Consider the following 17,067-nt stretch of genomic DNA (forward strand, 5'->3'; position numbering starts at 1 on the left):
CAACGTCATCACATTCTGAAACACTAACCGTTTTCTTTCTCGAAGAAACGGTGACGGTGCCTATATGTGGCTGCTAGATATAGCAACCAATTTTCCCTCAAATCACCACCACAACCATCGCCTTAACATCTTAAAAGCAAAGCCACCTTGGTATGTCTTGTAAACAGGACACGTTGGATAATGTAGTCCTAGATATATATATATATATATATATATATATATATATATATATATATACATATATATATATATATATATAGTACTTGGTGATCATATTTTGATATGGCAGATTCGTTAAGAGAACAAAACGCCGCCGGCAGTCTCGAGTCATAATCCTTTACACGTTTGGAGTTCAAATCCCGTCGAAATCAACCTTGCCTTTGATTCATCCAGGGTCTCTCTCTCTCTCTCTCTCTCTCTCTCTCTCTCTCTCTCTTTCTCTCTCTCTCTCTATATATATATATATATATTTATATATGTATATATGTAATCTATGTATTTATTTACATGAAGTTAGATATATGTCCAGTCATGGAGTGGCCGATGGTTTTGCATCCATAAAGCACTTAGCTTTATAGTGGTTTTAGAGGGACAAAGACATACACACATATATGTATGTATGTATACATATATATGACGGACTTCTTTCAGTTTCCATCAACGAAATCCACTCACAAGGCTTTGGTCAGCCCAAAGTTATAGTAGAAAATACTTGCCATGCAGTGGGACTGAACCCAGAACCACGTGGTTGGGCTGCAAACATCTTACCTTACCACACAGCCACACCTGTGCCTATATTAATCCTTGAAGTTCTGCAATACCAGGCCATCCTGTGTCAAAGGTGAAGCAAGCTTCTAACTCTTCATCTTTTTCTAAACATCAGTTTAATAGGGACTGTATCAGATATTAAGCTGACAAGAATCAAATATTATTAGGAATCGTACAAAAAAATTGTTAAATTATTTTGTATGTTGTAGAAGTATAACCAATTTATTGTAGATAGATTTTAAAAAATCTTATATGGACTCCAATTGAGAACTACTGCACTAAACCATCAGTATGTCTCCTTCCACCTGCAAGTGGCTGCTCTGTGTGGTGACCATACTTTGCACACCCCGTGCTACACTACTACCGTAATGCTTTTGATCATGGCAAGTCTGGCCCAGGGTTAAACAAAGATGATGAGGATTTAACCTTTTAGCATTCACATTATTCTGTCTAAAGTAATGCTAATTTATATTGTTTTGAATTATTCATTATCTTGTAGCTTTAAGATTTTGATGAGGTAACTGTTAATTTTTAGAATGACATTACAGGGTTGGTGTGAGAGGCCAAATCTGCCCACTTTGTGCATAAAACAGGTAGAATATTTTGGCTGGGTTAAATGCTAAAGGCTTATCGACTATCAGATGGCCCGAACACATAAGCAATATGGAGCTATGGCAAAGAACGAATCAAGTTTCGATTAGAGAGCAAATATTTAAGAGAAAGTGGAAGTGGATTGGTAGCACAATTAGAAAGGACACACCAAATGCAGCGAAAAGTGCTTTACAATGGAATCCGGATGGATATAGAAAGAAGGGTAGGCCTAAGAACTTGTGGCGTAGATCAACACAAAAGGAACTAGAGAAAGGGGAACATTCATGGCAGAGTATAAGTACAGAAGCGAGAAATCATGCGACATGGAATTCAATTATAAGTGGCCTATACTCCGCGTTGGAGGGTTAAAGGCAAGAAAGAAAGAAATGCTAAAGGATTTATACAAAATGTTGCTTGTCTCTGAAAGAATTCATTTGATGTTTTAACCAATAATAGTTATTTATTTCTGCAAATCTACTTCAAATAAAGCTGTGTTATTTCCTATTTGCTTAACCCTAAAAAGTATGAAAAATGGTAAATATTTCCTTCAAACTTTGCTTTTGTTGCATCTATTCAAACCCCAAAGAATCCCTCTCAACACATAGCTATGATGATCCCCAACTGCTCATGATCAGAGATGCGCAAATTGTCAGCCACTAAAGGACATGCTCTAGTAGTTAAGGTCAAGTAAATCTCTTGTATTGAGCAGAATATTAGCTAAAATGATATTTCTGCTTCAGCACTGAATCTGTCTGAAATGTAATGGTCAGTTTGAAAACATTGATGTCCAGGTCACAAAAGCAAAGTTTGAAGGGAATAAGTGCAGGCGTAGCTGTGCAGTAAAAAGTTTGCTTCCCAACCACATAGTTCCAGGTTCAATCCCACTGTGTGGCACTGTGGGCATGTGTATTCTACTGTAGCCTTGGGCCAACCAAAGCCTTGTGAGTGGATTTGGTAGACGGAAACTGAAAGAAGCCTGTTGTATACATATATATATGTGTCTGTGTTTGTCCCACTGCCACCGCTTGACAACCGGTGTTGGTATAATGTTCACATCACCATAACTTATCAGTTCAGCAAAGAGACTGATAGAATGAGTGCCAGGCTTAAAACAAAAAAGTACTGGGTTGATTCATTCGACTGAAAGTTCATCAAGTTGGTATCCCAGCATGGCCACAGTCTAATGACTGAAACAAATCAAAGAGAAAACATTTCCTTTGTTTTCTAGACAGAAGCAAATAGCAAACACTTACTGACCAAAGACAAAAGAAAATTAAATTGTGTTACACAGTGTGGCTGTGTGGTAAGAAGCTTGCTTCTCAACCACATTGTTCTGGATTCAGTCCCACCACATGGCACCTTGGGTAAGTGTCTTCTACTATAGCATCAGTCGAACCAAAGTCTTGTGAGTAGATTTGGTAAACAGAAACTAAAAAGAAGCCCAGTATATATATATATATATTTATTTATTTATTTTTGGGTGTGTCTTTGTGTCTGTCCCCCCACCATTGCTTGACAATTCATGTTGGCGTATTTATGTCCCCATAACTTAACGGTTCAACAAAAGGGACCAATAGAATAAGTACTAGTCTTACAAATAATAAGTCCTGGGGTTGATTTCTTTGACTAAAACCTTTTAAGGTGGTGCTCCAGCACGGCCACTGTCAAATGACTGAAACCTGTAAAAGAATAAGAGTGTAGAAAAAAAAATAAAATGTGCAATATACTTTGTAAACCTTCTTTACATATTGATTTAAATTTCAAGCTTTGAAACCCACATCAATATCTGCTTTCCGTGCTGGCATGGGTTGGAGTTATGGTCAGAGTCAGCATGTATTCAAGGCTACTGCTCACTTGGATGAGTCAACCGCATCCCACTTGCATTTCATTTTTGGTTTGGTATCTATGGCCAGATGCCCTTTCTAACACCAACCACTTTACAGTATATCTATGCCACACACACTAACACACATTGACAGAACCATTAGAGTGTGTCTGTGTGTCCTTGTTTTCAGATCATATTATAGTTCTGGACTAGTATCACAGTAGGAGTGGCTGTGTGGTAAGTAGCTTGCTTACCAACCACATGGTTCCGGGTTCAGTCCCACTGCGTGGCACCTTGGGCAAGTGTCTTCTACTATAGCCTCGGTCCGACCAAAGCCTTGTGAGTGGATTTGGTAGACTGAAACTGAAAGAAGCCCATCGTATGTATGTGTGTGTATATGTTTGCGTGTCTGTGTTTGTCCCCCCAACATGGCTTGACAACCGATGCTGGTGTGTTTACGTCCCCGTAACTTAGCGGTTCGGCAAAAGATACTGATAGAATAAGTACTAGACTTCCAAAGAATAAGTCCTGGGGTCGATTTGCTCGACTAAAGGCGGTGCTCCAGCATGGCCACAGTCAAATGACTGAAATAAGTAAAAGAGTAATATTTAACACTGACTTTGTTTTGTAAGTAATCTGCAATTCTAGGGTTCCGCCACCTCTCTGCTACACCTTTGTCTTTAATCACCTTCATTCTTCATCTGACATAAGTTTGCGACTTTAATCCTTTTGTTACTGTATTTTTGTTGAGGACCATGTACTGCAATAGCTTGAGATTCAAGAGCCCATGGCTATTTAATGTTTTACCAAAACATTTGAGGGATCTTCATGGATTCGAGGGTAGATGTTTTCAAGAAACAACTTGACTTCCTGCTATCCAAGGACAAAGATGAACCAATATCAGAGCAGGAGACTCAAAAGAGGGAAGCAGTATCAAACTCTCTCCTTCACCAAGTGCCAATCACATAAGATTGGCCATTGAAAAGGCAGTGCCACAGCCTTAGGGCTGAAACATATAAAAGTATAAAATAATAATGAAGAATCTAGTGAAATAATGTCATTATTGAGCTGATGTTTTGATCATAAATTAACCTAAAAATTTTGATGGAAGACGGTTTTAATTTATATCACTTTAAAGCCAGAGATTTGTACTATAGAACCAAACGTGGGCTCAGCTTGGTATCAAAAGCATTAATCAAGGTCTCCATTGTAACAGCATTAATTGTTCTTAATTATTCAAATTGGATATTTAATCTTTGAAATTGGTACTACTATTATCCAAGGCTACATCAATTATCTTTTAATTACCTAGTCCCCTGATAATCCTCAATAGTTAATCTAATATAAACAATTATTCTTACTTAAAGATACTAATACCACCTTAACACCTTCAGTGTTACCCTCTAAGCTGTTTAACCCTTTTGATTCCAATTCACCTGAAACTGTCTTTGGTTCTATGATACAAACTTCCTGTGTAAAGTGATTTGAATTAAAGCCTCCCTTCAAAACGCTAATTTATGTTTGAAATACCAACTTAACCCTTTCGATACCAACCTGGCTGAAATCACCTCTGGTTCTGTAGTACATATGTCTTGTTTTCATAAGTTTTGAATTAAAATTTTCCACCAAACCCTAGTCACAATTTATGTTCCTAACACTAGCTTAATGATAACTAAGTTATTATACTAAATTCTTTCTTATATTTAAAATTGATTGGAAAAAAAACATAGGGCATCTCAAAATAAATATGGTAGCAAAAGGGTGAATAATGGTTTCAAATTTTGGCACCAGGCCAACAATTTGGGGGAGGGGGTAAGTCCATTAGATCAACCCTAGAGTTCAACTGGTCCTTCTTTTATTGACCCCCAAAAGGATGAAATGCAAAGTCAGTCTCAGTAGAGTTTGAACTCAAAATGTAAAGATGATATTGGCACAGGTGTGGCTGTGTGGTGAAAAGCTTGCTTCTCAACCAAATGGTTCCGGGTTCAGTCCCACTGTGTGGCAAATGTCTTCTATTATAGCCTTGGGCTGACCAAAGCCTTGTGAGATGATTTGGTAGATGGAAACTGAAAGAAGCCCTTTGTATGTATGTGTATATATATATATATATATATATATATATATATATATATGTGTGTATGTGTCTGTGTCCCCCCCCCCCATCACTATTGACAACTGGTGTTGGTGTGTTTATGTCCTCATAACTTAGCAGTTCAGCAAAACTGACTGATAGAATAAGTACTAGGCTTCAAAAATAAGCCCTGCAGTCTATTTGTTCGACTAAAAACCCTTCAAGATGGTGCTCCAGCATGGCCACAGTCAAATGACTGAAACCAGTAAATGAACGGACAAAATACCACTAAGCGTTTTGCCTGGTGTGCTAATGATTCTGCCAGCTCACTGCCTTTAAATATCAACTTAATTATGACAATTATTTTACAGCAATCAATTGGTTTGGGTCTCCAAGAAATGAAAGTATTTGTTCGGCAAGTTCCATATAAAATGTTTGTTTTTTTGCAGCTGAACAGTGAAAAACACAGTCTCACACCCACACACTCGCACACATATTCATTGTCTTTAATTTGTATGTATGTATATCTAGATATGTAAGTGAGTGTGTATTGGCATGTGTGTGTGACTGTTGAAGTCGTTCATGCAAATGAAAAAACAATGTGTGACTGTTTTTCAGTGTTCAGCTGCAAAAAATAAACATTTTATACGAAACTTTCATTTCTTGGAGACCAATAACCAATTGATTGCCTATTTTACTAATTGTCTTCATTAATTTCAAAATTGACTGGAAAGAATGGCAGTATATCTCACCTGAAATAGGGTTACAAAAGGGTACACTGAATTGAACCTTCCATCCAAACTTCCTTTTGATTTAGATCCAAACACCAGTTTAATGATGACAAAGTTATTTTATTAAATATTTAATTATTTTCAAAATTAACTGAAACAAAGTTTATTTTAAGAGAAATATGGTAATGAATGAGTTATGTAAATGATAATTTCAATAATAATACATTTATCAATTTGTGTTACAAGATTCCTGATGTGAAATCATGTGTTGAAACAAATATTGTATTTTGGGATGGTCTTTTTTTTTCTTTTTTCTTTTTTTTTTTGACCAAATAAACACACACTATATATATTTTCTTCACTCTATATTATATAATAAACTCTATATAATAAACTAGTGAAGGAAAAATATATAGTGTGTGTGTTTATTTGGCAAAAAGAAAAAATAGAATGACCATCCCGAAATACTACAATATCAATAATAATAATAATTATTATTATATTAACATTAAATGAAATTCACAATTCTACCAAAACATGCACTATGAGAAATAACAAAAGCTGCTATTTGTGGTGTTTACATTTGGTTGAAAACAGAACAGAAACATTATCAGCTTTGAAGGTCAGTTTCTGAATAAAAAGTAAATGTAAAAGGTCACCAAGAATCAAGGACAAAAACACATTGACCCTGGTGGAATATCTAATGACATTGAGATTTCATACAATGTATAAAAACCAGATTTTGTGAAATAATAATAATAATAATAAAAGGGAAAGGTAGTTTCAAATAGTAATGGCTTGTTTTGATGCAGCTATGGCTGTGTGGTTAACAAGTTCATATCTCAACCTCATGATTTCAAGTTCAATTCCACTGTGCAGCACTATAAGCAAGTATCTTCTCCGACAACCCCAGATCAGCCAGTCTTGTTGAGTGGATTTGGTGGGTTAGGGTTAGGGTATGTATGTATGTATATGTAATATTGCGAGTATTATCACAACTGTCTGATAAATGGTCATGTGAAGCTTTGAGTAATAATCTGTGAAGATTTTTCCAGCTTTAATAAAGACTAAATTACTCTACCTTTGATATTCAAGTACTATTTTTCTCCACTTTGTTTTGCATCCATGTACTTACTTATGTATGTATCTCTCTGTCAATCAATCAATCAAAACAGAGAGGGGTTAATAAGAGATATTAATCCTGGCGAAATACTCCTTAAACACTCTGCAGATAGAAATATACCAGGCTTACAAAAAAGTTGAGTGATTGGTATTGTACTTCAAATTTTTTAAGGCATATTTGCATTATCCAGTTTATATGGTATGATTTTACAGAGTGGTACATAAAGTCATCAGAAACAATGACTTGAATGTATACAACCCATTATTTCTGTCTTATTTTATATACATATGTATATATTTATGTATGCTTGCATGTATGTGTGTGTGTGTGTGTGTATATCTTGTATAATAAAGCAGTTTGTGTGTGTGTGTGTTCCTTATGGTTTCGAAAACTGAGATGCCAATTTTGACGTATGAGGTACAAAAGGTTCAGTAATCTTTCGGCTACCAAATAAAGCATATTTTTTGCACAGCAACTCTTTTTTACTACAAAAATAACCTCAAAAACAAGGTTGGGTCGCACAATTTTGAGGTCCTTAGCTAAGGGAGGCAACTCTGCCTGAACAATCTTAAAATACATGGAATTTTACCAGGGAATGAAGCTTCGAAGTTATACCATCAACTTTATTAGTATTATTTAGTAGATAATCTTTTAATGTGAAGTATGTTTGTCTGTGTTCTGCTCAGCCCAGAGTTGTTTTTGATGTAACAGACCCATTACATCGTTTGTTTTTGTTTTTTTTCTCCCTGAAATACTGTAAATCTGTGTCTTTCTTTTCACGAAAGAATGTATTTTAAGAGAGATTTGGCTGCTATTTGTAGTAGCTCAATTTACCAATGACACACTTGTGTGTGTGTGTGTGTGTTGTTGTTGTGGTGGTGAAAAAATTACTTTTTATCCGAATATTTTGCACAACATTTTTTTTAGAAATCTGGACATGTTTTTATTGCTAACCATTCAACTTCAAATTACAATTATTAATTGTTGGAAGTCAAGCAGACTGAGATGTACATATACTGTTATCATATAGAGTGAAAGTTCAATATGAACTCATTATCTTGTGGTTAGTAATCCATTACCTTAAATTTGAAGCAATTAAGTCTTTAAACATTATTTTACTGGGTTTAGTCTTTCAATTGTTGCTATAATGAGGTATCACCTTCAAAAATTTAAACAATCATACTGACCTCAGTACATATTTCAATCTGCATTGTACCTTGGGCAAGTGTTTTCTACTATAACCCTAGGCCAACCACAGACTAGTGACTGAATTTGGTTAATGGAAACTGCAGCGTTGTTCATCAGAAAATGACTGCAAAACATGTTTATAAAGAAGAGTTGTTTGCTTCATATTCCTCGTGTGTCAATTCTGCCCTTAAGAAAGGAACAAATAATACAATGTGGCTGTCTGTCATAAAACCTGGGCAATGCCAGGTGCATTGCTAGTATATATATATATGTGTGTGTATGTGTGTATATATATATATATATATTAGGATTTTGCTGAGGCATACCGATAATAATGACCTGCTGTTAGAACCGAAGTACACATCAGTGTTAGGTGAGTACAGAGAAAATATGAAATTAAAAGAATTACATAATCAACTTCATTGCCTTACATCTGTTTCTCCTATAAAAAGCACCAGACTTAGAGCTGAGTGCTTGTGCATCACTTTATAGCTTCCTTAGAGCCTTTAAAATGATGTGCAAGCACTCAGCTCTGAATGCACTGCATCTTACAGCAAATATGGCTGTACGCTGATGTAGTTGATTACATAATTATTGTTCCTTTGTCATTATGCTTTTTATATATACATATGGTTCTGGGTTCAGTCCCTCTGAGCAGCACTTTAGGCAAGTGTCTTCTACTATGGAATCGGGCCTACCTCAGTGTTGTGAGTGAATTTGGTAGACGGAAATTGAAAGAATCTCATCATACATATGTGGGTGTTTGTGTGTGTGCCTTTGTGTCTGTTTGTCCCACCACCACTTGATGAATGGTGCTTGTGTGATTACATTCCTGCAACTTAGCGGTTTGGCAAAAAGAACTGATAGAATAAGTACCAAGCTTTTAAAGATAAGTACTTGGGTCTATTCATTCAACTAAAAATTCTTCAAGGTGGTGCCCCAGCATGGCCACAGTCTAATGACTGAAACAAATAAAAAAAAAAAAAGATGTGTGTGTGTGTGTGTTAACCAGAGAAGTGACCTTTCAGAGCTGGATTGCATGCTACTACTTCACAGATCACATCTTTGGGAGTGGGCCTGAATTGTGTCTGGACATTTTGGCGAAGTTAAGCAGAATATTTATGTTGTGAAAATTGAGTAAGTTAAACTGGGTTGCAGAGCAGACTTGCCATTCGAAATCTTAACTTCGTAATTTCTCTACTGTTCTCACATACCCCTCCCTCCCTCCCCTTCTGCCTTGTTTTCTGCTTAATCAAGGCCAGCTGGCTTAGATAAAATGTCAGTGTTGCACCCAATTGAATCAAATTTGAGCAAACAAAGACAAGAAAAAGGAAAGATGTGGAGGGGGATGGAAGAAGTAAACTGAAAGAAAACTAGACTTGAATGAATAATAATGAAGAGGGAAGGGGCTTAAACAGGTTGTGAGATAAGAAAGTATTGAAGTTTAGCGATTGTCTTATCAACTTGGTTTTGTTGTGATTTTTTGATGGAAGAAGTAGGGGTGTGTATGTGAGATATTTTGTGGTTGTAGTCACTTTATTAACGCCTTTGTATGAATGTGTATAAGACCATCTAAGCATGGAAGAGCCATAAAAGTTACAGATACTGGTGAAGGAGAGTCGGAAATGGTTTTATTTTTATTTTTTTAATTATGTAAATTATTTTTTTTAATAATTTGTGACAGTTGATGGGTAATGGTATCTGTTTGTTAAAGGTTTCCAGTGTGCCAGTTACAGTTTCATTGATATTTCTGGTCATAATAAGGGAGTATACATAACTTGGTGCAGAACAAATACCTCAAGGGACTTTGTAAAGCACCGTTTTTCCTCCCAGATTACGATCTGATTATTATATTTTTTGTTTATATACATCAGTGTGTGTGTGTGTGTGTGTGTGTAAACATGAGTGAAATATTCTCTGACCTGGCTTGAAGAGCGAAAATGGCTCACCCAACCCATACCAACATGGAAAAGGGAGTAAAATGGTGTTGATGATTATACATGTGTATGTGCATGTGTACACACATTTGAAAAAAGGCGGCGAGCTGGCAGAAACGTTAGCATGCCGGACGAAATGCTTAGCAGTATTTCGTCTGCCGCTACGTTCTGAGTTCAAATTCCGCCGAGGTCGACTTTGCCTTTCATCCTTTCGGGGTCGATTAAATAAGTACCAGTTATGCACTGGGGTCGATATAATCGACTTAATCCGTTTGTCTGTCCTTGTTTGTCCCCTCTGTGTGTAGCCCTTGTGGGTAGTAAAGAAATAACACATTTGAAAAAATGAATAGAAATAGCTTTTCTGATTTTTTTCCGCTTGGGTTATCTATCATGTGCTTGAGAAAACTCATCAAGCCTCGTGAAATCATAGTTGTGACCATTGCCAGCGTCATGTAAATGGCACCCATACCAGTGGCATGTAAAAGGCACCCATTACACTCTTGGAGTGGTTGGCATTTGGAAGGGCATCCAGCCATAGAAACCATGCCAAATCAGACTGGAACCTGGTGCAGCTCTCAGTCTTACCAATTCCAACCAAACCGTCTAACCCATGCCAGCATGAAAAGTGGATGTTAAATGACGACGATGATGATGTTTAGTGTCTTTCTTGCTAATAAGGTTCATCACTGATAGTTAGTTATTTAGTTTTATTTATATTGACTTTTGACTTGCTCATCTCACATATTATGCTGTTCAGTTGTAAATTTAACCCTTTTACATTCGGCTTATTCTGTCAAATGTTAAGCTTATAAAATGAAAATGTTTTGAATTAAACATGCGATATCTTGTCGCTTAGAGATTTTGATGATGTGCTTATTTAGTTTTAGAATGGCATTGTTGGGTTGGTGTGAGAGGCCAGATCTGGTCAGTTTCAACATAAAAGAGGTTAAATATTTCAGCCTGATGTGGCTGGTTTAAAAGCTAAAGGGTTTACATATGGAATAATTCATTCTTTGAATCACTGCTGCCATGTCTTTTCAGCTGGAAGAACTTCTTCCTTAACTCCACCTGCACTATTTATTTGGTGTTGGTCTTTTGTCTCAAAGTTTTGCCTTATTCACCATGCTTGGCACCTAGGTGAAATTTCCCACAAAATGGTGAGAGCTGGAACAAACTCTGCAAGATCTCTGGTCTGATATTCTTACAATCCTGCCAATCTGTCATCTTGGATTGGCAGAAAAGGTGAAAGGCAAAGTTACAGAAGGTGGTGGCGGTGCTTGTAAATCCCATCCTTGTTGCTGAGAATTAGGAACCATGAACCTATGCACCATTTCTCTCTCCAGCAATTTTCTGCTTTTGGCCATGGTCGTGCATTCACCCGGAGGTCTTCCGTTCCATTCTTTGATGTTGTCCGTCTCTTGCTTCCTTAACTTCCATTGACTCCTCTTTCTAGGATATGGATATTGAGGTTTCTGGGCAGTAATGAGTTGCCCAAAATACATTCTACTGCTTTAACTCTTCTCTTACCATACTTCTGTTAAAATAAGTCACTTTTCTTTCAAATAATATTGAAAATAGTGATAAATTATCTAAAAAATAAATCTGTCATTAAGCTGGTCTTTGGAACATAATTTAACAGAAAATTTTGAGGGGAGGTTTGGCATCACTTTAACCCTTTTGTTACCATATTTCTGTTGAAATGTGCTGCCTTTGTTTTAATTAATTTTGAAAATAATGAAGAATTTAATGAATTAACATTATTATTCAGCTGGTGTTTAGAACATAAATTAACAGGAAATTTGAAGGAAGTTTTAAATTTAGATCACTTTAAATCAGGAAATTTAAACCATAGAATCAGGAACTGTCTCAGACAAGTTGGTATCAAGAGGATTAAATCTCACTGCCACTCTGTTCTGGCCAGGAATTTCTTCTGAAATCTCAATATCTTCATTTGGTGTTTGTTGAATTACTTCTTGATTTATTGTTTTGAATTCTTCAGCCTTCAATTCCTTAAAGTCTCTTAGCACATGCCTTTGATAATTGCTGATTGTACACACAGCCTGTACATCAAGATCTTGCTATTGGAAAACATTTTATGTTGTAGCTGGCGCCATCAATACTGACATTGCAATTTCAAGGCAAAGAATCGATGTTATGTAAAGTATTGCTGCATCTTCCCTTACTGGATTTGGTAGACCACTTTCACATTACCTTGATCAGAAATTGTACAAGAATTGGGGCTGGGGGGATGGGGGTGTTGTTATTTATACTCGTTTCAGTTATTAGACTGTGGCCATGCTGGGGCACCATCTTGAGTCTTTAGTTGAATGAATCAACCCCAGTTCTTATCTTATTTTTTTTTTTAAAGCCTGGTACTTATTCTATTGGTCTGTTTTGCTGAACCACTAAAATGCAGGGATGTAAACACACCAACACCAGTTGTCAAGTGGTGGTTGGAGACAGACACACACACACACATACACACACACACACAATGAGCTTCTTTCAGTTTCCTTTCCATCTACCAAATCCACGTACAAAGCTTTGGTCGACCCAAGGCTATAAGTAGAAGACACTTGCCCAAGGAGGGATCGAACCTCGAATCATGTGGCTGGGAAGCAAGCTTCTTACCACACAACTACACCTGCACCTGTTAACTTTTCTTTAACATGGTTCATAGCAATTTCTCTGTGCATTTATTTTGGCTGAGAGAAGTTTTACCATTCTTGATTTATGGAACCAAGAGTAAATGGAGAGTTGAGTTTCATGTCAATAGAGCATGCTGTGTATCATTGAAAAGAAACTAACTTTTCTACTGTATTAAAGAACAAGGCATGTTGATGATAACAAGGTATGCATGTTGGAGGAACGAAGTAAGGGGGGGGGGAGTATTTAAACCAGGGTTTAAATCAATGAACCCTTTATGGAATCCTCGATAACTTATTGACTCTCAACATATGAATTTCTAAAATAAAATTAAAAAGTATAATTAATAAAAAAGAATTTCTTGGTTTGAAAATGATAATTCCTTCATTCTTTATTGTCATTGCCACTTTTTTAATTAATTAGAAATATTTAAATCAACTTTATGAATATACTTAATGAAATTGATAATGAGCAATAAGTTTAGTGTTGTTATATTGACATAACTGAAATATTTAATGTGAAATATGTATTTGGTGAATCCTAGTTATTGTTATATTGAAATTTGGCTGGAAATTAGTGAGTTTTAGCCTTAAATTACCCATACTCTTCTTGATTTAAATAATTCAGCACCCTTAATACCAAAAATTGATTCAAGTGTTTATTGACCCCCTTGAATAGCCACATAAGACCCTTCAGGGGTCAATATTGACCTCTTCATCAACCCCTAATTTAGACAAACCTAACCATAATTGTTGAACATGTGAAAAAATTACTAAATTTATAATAAATAAACTGGTTCTAGCTGGTGCTATTTCACACTGCCACGAGGTTCTGTCAAGAAAGGAGACTGTCTCCTTGTTTCAGTCCAAGTTTGTGGACTGAAACAAGTCTTTCCTCATTAACAACACCTGTTGTGTTTGGTGTCAGGTGAGAATAAACAACATAATAAAAGCCAAGGAACCTAACAGTGACCATTATCATTATTAAACAATAATAATAGAAATTATGATAATTATTATTATTATTACTACTATTATTATTATTATTATTATTGTTAAGACGAAGAGCGCGATTCGATTGTATAAATGTTTTATTTATTGAACAATATTTCGACAGTACGTCTGTCAGGCATAAGAACAGTAGTTCAACAGAACTTGCTGAACATTTCGTTTCAAGCGGCTGCAATTTTGAAGAAGACTTGAAAGTGCACATTCTCAAAAAATATTCTGAATCTGCCCCACTTTCACTTCTCAGAATGTATGAGAAATATGTTTGCAGGTTATTAACATCATGCCCTGGTGGAATGAATAAGATGACAGGAGAATATCATCAAATTTATACAAAACTGTTTGATTGAATATTCTTTCTCTCTTTTTCTTTCCTTTTTTTCTGTCATCTTCCTTTTTCTATTTTTTTCTTTCTTTCTGCCTGTTAAAAAACTGACAAACTGATGATGTCATTCCATCAACGTATGGATGCTGGTTACTCTCGTTCATAGTTTACATTTAGATTTCTGAAGTTTTAAATTTTTAATCACCTTTTGCTTTGAACTTGAGAAAGACAGATGTACTGTCGAAATATTGTTCAACGAATAAAACATTTATACAATCAAATCACGCTCTTCATCTTGACTATTTACCTTCGTGAAGAGTTACGTCAATCCTTTTTAAAATATTATTATTATTATTATTATTATTATTATTCAAGGCGGCGAGCTGGCAGAGTTGTTAGCATGCCGGGCGTAATGCTTAGCAGTATTTTACCCATCGTTATGTTCTGAGTTCAAATTTCGCTGAGGTCCACTTTACCCTTCATCCTTTCGGGGTCAATAAATTAAATACCAGTTGAGTACTGAGGTTGATGTAATCGACTATCCCCCTCCCCCAAATTTCAGGCCTTGTGCCTATAATAGAAAGTATTATTATTATTATTATTATTATTATTATTATTTTGCACACCTGTTCAGTACCACCACCATCAACAACAACACTAACATCAGTGAGGGTGTCTCTCTGCAGTTATTTGACTTGTTAGAAGTAGTAGCTAAATCTCATCTAAAATCACAACTAACTGTCTGAGAGAAAAAAAAAGAAAACTGAAAGACACGGTGGCATAATGTAGTCCCAGATACACTGACTGAAATATAAATGGGATGGTCGTGATTGGAAACCCATTGATTATTGGTTTGTTGAAGGACCACTGCTATAAGTGTAAGAATTTGAGAGGGGAATATGTTGAATAAAATTATAATAAAATCCTCCTGTATTTTCTTTTACCCAAAGCCAGAAACTTTTCAGCACCCTCCTCATATACGATATATATATATGTATATATATATATATATATACAAGAATTTATTATTAATTGTGACACTTGTTTCGACACATTTAGGATTGATCCCTCACAGGTGGGACACTCAATAATTGGTTCAGGAGTATCCAGTGGTGCAGATGTATCTCATCGAGTGATAAATAGACATTGTTGAACTGTTATTTTAATGATTTATGTCTATATACAACGGGCTTCTTTTGGTTTCTGTCTACTAAATCCATTCACAAGGCCTTGGTCAGCCTGAGTCTATAGTAGAAGACATTAGCCCAGGGTGCCATGCAGTGGGTCTGAACCCAGAATCATGTGGTTTGGAAGGAAGTTTCTTACCACACAACCATGCCTGCACCTATATAAAAATGTGATGGTTACAATTGGAACATCTTTGGTCATAAGCAGAGTCTAAATAACACTGAGAAGCTGCTACTATGTGACTCCTCATTATTGCTAGAAATGGCATCCAAGTCATCCTCATATCGTACTTATTGGATAATATAGTATCTTTTGTCTTCTACTAGTTTCAGCCATCAGACTGTGGCCATGCTGGAGTAATGCATTGAAGAAATTTTAGTTGAATGAATCAACTCCAGTACTTATTGTTGAAGTCCAGTATTTCTTCTATTGGTCACTTTTGGCAAACCACGAACTTATAGAGACATAAACACACCAACGCTGGTTGTCAAGCAATGGTGGTGGAGGGGGGATAATCACAAAATACACACACACGAGGGGGTGCTGACAGCTTTAATGGTATCGTGAAAGGCCTGGTGTCGTGGAGGCCCAACCTTCTGAGTCCTTTTACAGGGCTTAGAAAAACTGAAGGACCACTGCTATAAGTGTAAGAATTTGAGAGGGGAATATGTTGAATAAAATTATAATAAAATCCTCCTGTATTTTCTTTTACCCAAAGCCAGAAACTTTTCAGCACCCTCCTCATATACGATATATATATATGTATATATATATATATATATACAAGAATTTATTATTAATTGTGACACTTGTTTCGACACATTTAGGATTGATCCCTCACAGGTGGGACACTCAATAATTGGTTCAGGAGTATCCAGTGGTGCAGATGTATCTCATCGAGTGATAAATAGACATTGTTGAACTGTTATTTTAATGATTTATGTCTATATACAACGGGCTTCTTTTGGTTTCTGTCTACTAAATCCATTCACAAGGCCTTGGTCAGCCTGAGTCTATAGTAGAAGACATTAGCCCAGGGTGCCATGCAGTGGGTCTGAACCCAGAATCATGTGGTTTGGAAGGAAGTTTCTTACCACACAACCATGCCTGCACCTATATAAAAATGTGATGGTTACAATTGGAACATCTTTGGTCATAAGTCTATTGAGTGAGAGATCAAGTGGGATCTAAAACAACCAAGTAACGAGGAACTTTAATGTGGTTCTTTATTGTTGCTAGAAATAGTGCCCAAGTCATCCTCAGACTATGCCTATTGGATGATATAGTCCTAGATACATTGTGCCTGAATAAAACAGGAGTTGCTTTTATATGGTGAGCTGGCAGAATTGTTGGCACACCGGGCAAAATGCTTAGCAGCATTTGACTTGTCTTTATGTTCTGAGTTCAAATTCCACCAAAGTCGACTTTGCCTTTCATCCTTTTGGGGGTCGATAAAATAAGCACCAGTTCAGTACTGGGAGTGATGTAACTGACTTACCCCACTCCCCCTAAATTGCTGGCCTTGTTCCAAAATTTGAAGCCAAAGGTGGAGAACTGAAAGAATCATTAGCATGCTGGGCAAAATACTCAGTGACATTTCATCTGTCTTTACGTTCTGAGTTCAAATTCTGCCAAGGTTAACTTTGCCTTTCATTTTTTTCGGGGTC

At 36.2% G+C, this 17,067-nt stretch overlaps 1 long non-coding RNA gene and 1 pseudogene across 3 annotated transcripts in view; one reads left to right on the forward strand and one right to left on the reverse strand.

The window, feature by feature from the left end:
* The window catches only part of LOC128250617 (uncharacterized), a 169,427-nt gene that overhangs the window by 102,688 nt on the left and 49,672 nt on the right, over positions 1-17,067 (forward strand). The gene's annotated exons all lie outside the window — the stretch shown is intronic.
* On the reverse strand, positions 788-955 carry LOC128250645 (U2 spliceosomal RNA; annotated as a pseudogene).

Source organism: Octopus bimaculoides, chromosome 23 (assembly GCF_046866305.1).
Source record: "Octopus bimaculoides isolate indiv1 chromosome 23, ASM4686630v1, whole genome shotgun sequence".
Lineage (NCBI taxonomy): Eukaryota > Metazoa > Mollusca > Cephalopoda > Octopoda > Octopodidae > Octopus > Octopus bimaculoides.